This window comes from Asparagus officinalis, chromosome 9 (assembly GCF_001876935.1).
Source record: "Asparagus officinalis chromosome 9, Aspof.V1, whole genome shotgun sequence".
In the NCBI taxonomy this organism is placed as follows: Eukaryota; Viridiplantae; Streptophyta; class Magnoliopsida; order Asparagales; family Asparagaceae; genus Asparagus; species Asparagus officinalis.
In genome coordinates, this window is record NC_033802.1 from 13,075,308 (window position 1) to 13,080,307 (window position 5,000).

Below are 5,000 nucleotides of genomic sequence, written 5' to 3' on the forward strand. Positions count from 1 at the left end.
AATTAATTTAAAAGTAAAAGGGTAAAAGGTGTTTGTTACATCTCATTATTAGCATCTTTTACCGTAACCTTTTCTTTTCGCAACTTTCGTCCTTTTTCGGTGGCGAGAAGGTGATTAGTTGATGCGACGACAAAATCTAAGAAGAGGAGATGACTGGGTGAATGTGCTTTTGGAAGAGAAAGAAGAGGAGAGGAGGCAGATATAATGACTTATTAATAGGACAATTGTTAAATTTCGATAGAATTGAAAAGAAGATAATGAAATATAATGTAGGAAAATTGAAAAGACAATTTAACAATGAAATATATGGATATTGCCCTAAAGAATAAAGACTATAATAGCTGTCATGCATTTGTCACATTACTGCAGACATGTTTTTTTTAAGTATAGAGTAAAAGATAGATGGGAAGCTTGTTATTGACGCATCCTGTATAATTTTTATTTCAAATGTAAATGTCATTTTCTTATTCATGCAAAAAAAAAAAAAAAACCCTCGGTTTTAATGTAAAGTTTACACGCAGGTTGTTCAAATCAAATAACGTATATTTACTCCAATTGAAATAATAGAAACTACACGTATATTATTAAAAGTTTACATATTTTAGTTCTAACGACTATATTAAGAACTAAAAACCTTTAAAAGAAGTAAATAAATGTTATATTATAACTCCAACTTCCTGGTTTTTCTATGTGAACTGCATCACACACGCTTACTCAATTATTTTGCCTTAAACAAGCTTATGAATTTACTAGCGTTTTCTTGTCTTGTTCGATGATTTGTTATTCTTAATAATTACATTTTTACTCAAGTTATTTATTCGGATGCGAAAAGATTTTCGCACACTAACAGTGCGAAAAGATTTTGTGCCGTTGGATTTAACGAACGGCAAATGACATGCTCACAGTCCCTCATCCCTATTCCCAATGTACTCCACAGACCCATTCGTTAACTCTCTGCCCCCAAACCCTCCTCCCTCTCTCTCCCCATTCTCTCGCCTCCTCCCTCTCCTCCCGTCCCAAGACCGTCGAAGACCCCCTACCCTAAACCCTCATCCCTCTCTCTCCAACAAACCCTCCTCCCTCTACCTCTTCTCGCTCATGACCATCCCGTCCCAGGACCCCGACCCCAACTCTGGTTCCGACCCCGACCCCAGCGAACACTCCGCCACGACAAGAGAGAGTCTTGAATCAGGTGCGTTTTTGATTTCTTGCTCGATTTAGGGCTTTTTGATGTTGAAATTTTGATGTTTTAGGGAAATTTTGAAATATATATGATTGGTTGTTTGTGAAAGTGAGTAGATTTAGGAAAATTTTGATTTATAGCTTCAAAGATGCCTTTTTAATTTTAATTTGTTTATTTGTTTTAGGGACTCTTGTTTATTTGTTTTAGGGACTTTGATTTTTTTCATATATATGATTTTTTGAACTCTTCTTGCTTGATTTAGGGACTTTGATGATGAACACTCCGCCACGACATGAAATATATGATTTGTTGTTTGTGAAAGTGAGTAGATTTAGGGAAAATTTGATTTATAGCTTCAAAGATGCCTTTTTAATTTTAATTTGTTTGTTGTTTTTGAACTCTTGTTTACTTGGAGCTCTCTTCGTAATTGCAGGTGTTAAGACTGTGAGCATGTCATCATAAATTGATCATCTCAGTTTTGGTGGCGAGTGCTAGGAACTGGAGGGTGGCGTTGCCTGGTGGCCCGAAGGAGCTTTATGAATTGGATTTGGGGGATTATAGCAAGAATGGGAAGTATCGTATTGACTCTACAAGAATATTAAGGTTAGTATCGGAGAAACTCTGTGCATGAAGAGATTGATTTGTGTGTTATGTGTTGTTACTGTAAAATTGGATTTTTGAATAACTGTTTGTTGTTGATGTTTATTTTTGTAGGTAAAAATTATTCTTGATGTTTGTTCTTGATGTCTGATCCAATGGAAACTGAAGATGGTTGCTCCCATGTTATTGATGAACAAATCTCTCAGTTAGATAACTTAGTTGTGCTAATTGTTGATGAACACTTAAAACCAAAACTAGGAATGACTTTCAGCAATTTAGAAGACGCTGAAAAATTCTATAAAAATTACGGAAAGGCCGGAGGTTTTGATATCCGTAATAGCACAACAAATTATGGGAAGGATAGAGAGTTAATTTGTAAAAGTTATGTTTGTTCGAAAGAAGGAGTGTTAAAGAGCAAATCGTTAGAAATTCGACGATGTGGTACAATTAGAACTAATTGTAAGGCCTTGATTCGCTTGAAATTAGACAAAAACATTGGCAAATGGAGTGTCTACAAGTTCGTGGAAGAACATAATCATACAATTACTTCGCCGAGTAGAACACATTTTCTAAGGGGAAACCGTGAGGTAACAAGTGCGAAGAAGACATTGATAAAGCAGTTTGGAGAGGTGAACATTCCAACAAATAAGCAAATCGCCTTCTTTGAAAACGCTAGCGGAGGTTTTCATAGAGTTGGATGCATTAAGACCGATGTGAGAAATTATGAAAGATATTTGAGAGAGGAGAGGCGCGGTCATGATGCAAAAATGATGTTGGATCATTTCAAGTCGGAACAAGAGAAGAATCCCTCATTGTTTTTGGGTGGATGGCATTGCTAGAATGAATTATCAACACTTTGGCGATGTTGTCTCCTTCGATGCCACACATAACACAAATCAGTATGGCTTGGTATTTGTGCCGTTTGTAGGCATAAATCACCATTGGCAAAATGTTTTTTTAGGATGTGGCTTGATCCCAAATGAAGAGGCGAAGTCTTTCGTATGGTTGTTTAATAAATGGATTGAAACAATGGGTCATCCTCCTTCGGGCATGATTACAGATTAATGTCTTGGCATATGCAAGGCAATTAAAATAGTTTTTCCAGAAATTCGGCACATGTTTTGTATTTGGCATATCTTGGACAAAGTTCCGGAGAAGTTGGGTAAATGAGCTTATAATATGGAATTTATAAAATCTTTCAAAGAAAATATTTGGGACTCCGAGACTGCTACCTCTTTTGAAGAGAATTGGGTTTCAATTCTTAAGAAAAATGGATTGGAAACGCATAATTGGCTAAAGGATATCTATAAAATTCGTGAAAAAATGGGCTCCGGTTTATCATAAAAAACACTTTTGGGCCAAAATGTCTAGCAGTCAAAGAAGTGAAGGGATGAATGCATTGCTAAAAATGCATGTATTAAGGAAAAATTCACTTCATGATTTCGTGACCATCTTTCAGAGGGTCTTTGCGAGACAAAGAGAGGGGGAGCTAAAGAAGATCATTGCACAGTGTAAAAAAAAGCTAAAATTAAAGACTTTGTGGTCAATGAAAAAACAAATGGCCCAAATCTACACAAAAAAAATCTTTTATATTTTCAAGACGAGCTTCAACCTAGCTTAATGTATAATATTGAGCTAGTAAAAGAAAATAAAAGAGAAAGTACTTTCCAATTGAATTTTTGTGGTCATGATGAAAGATTGAGACATATTATATATTGCAAAAAAACTAAAATAGTCCGTTATTCGTGTCTTATGTTTGAATTCAAGGGCATTCCATGCCGACATATCTTGACATATCTTAAACTTACCAATCATAGTGAGTTACCGGAGCAATATATTCTAAGAAGATGGTGCCAAAATGTCAGAAAAAGGGTTGTTCTTAGAGATGGTAATATTTTTGGAGATAATGCCACAATTAATTTTGCTTCTTGTTTTAGTGAACTAAATTGCTTAGCTAATGAAATGGTCGAAGAGGGGCTATCTTCAAATGAGGCATATGAATTAATGCGTGAAATGTTGATGGATGCTATTAATAAGGTGCAACGTTTGAAACTCATCAATGATGAAAAAATTGGACAAGATGTGGAAGGACATTATATGAATGCGGAGTGTTCTCAAGATGTAGTTCATGAACCAAGTCAAGCAAGAACAAAAAGGAAGGCCTAAAGGGAAGATGTTAAAGCCATCGAGAGAGATCCGCAAATGCAAGCCGAGGAAATACAAATTGTGTGGAAAGCGAGGACAAAATCATGATAGCAGAAATTGCCCTCTAAAGTTGTTAAGGTAGTGTATCATTTATGAGAGTAATACTAATGCTATTATTTTTTTAAACTTTTTTAAGTTGGTGCAATGATCTTTTAATATGTTTTGCTATCATCACTTTTTTTAGTGATTCAATAGAACACGATAATATTGATGAAGCCACTGATGATTTAGAAGATTCCTTTGAGGAAGGTAATGTGATTTACAAGATAATATTGATGAAGCCATTTTTAATATAATGTGATTTTTTAATGTGATGAAGCACTTTGTTTTTTTAATGTTTTTTTAATACATATGAAGTTCTCACTATTGCGTGAAGTTTGATCAAGGTTGGCGGAGCAAAATTTAAGGACAAGACATCATTGGGGATCGTTTGCTGCCTTGGCGAGAAAAAGAACTCGTTGAATAATGTTTGCTGGTGTTTACTCTTGCTGTAGATAGACAGATGAAGCACTTTTGAAGTGACTTTTTGCTAGTTATCAACTTGGTGTATATCATGATGTAAATTGTAATAGTTCTGAAATGTTTCTAATAGTTCTGTAGATGTCAGTTTTGCTTGTTCATGTAGGAAATGTTTCGTAATGAGTGACCTTTTCATGCTAGTTCTGTAATAGTTTTGCAAATGCAAGCCGAGGAAATGTTGCATTACGAATCACTTGGATTATCCACAAACGCAAGCCATCGAGAGAGGTTGTACTTCATTTAGATTATTTGAAGATTATTACTTGGATTGTTGCATTACGAATCATTCTCAACTTTGTTGTCTTAGTGAATAATATGCAATCTGTTATTACTTGGGTTGTACATTCAACTTTGTTAGCTTCAGTGTACCTGGATTAGGTTCTTAGTGTTCCGCAAATGAATGTAATATGCAATCTGTTATTGTCAGGTATATAGACTTCAATGTGTTCCGCAAATGAATGTAATATGCAATCTTTTATTATCAGGTATATAG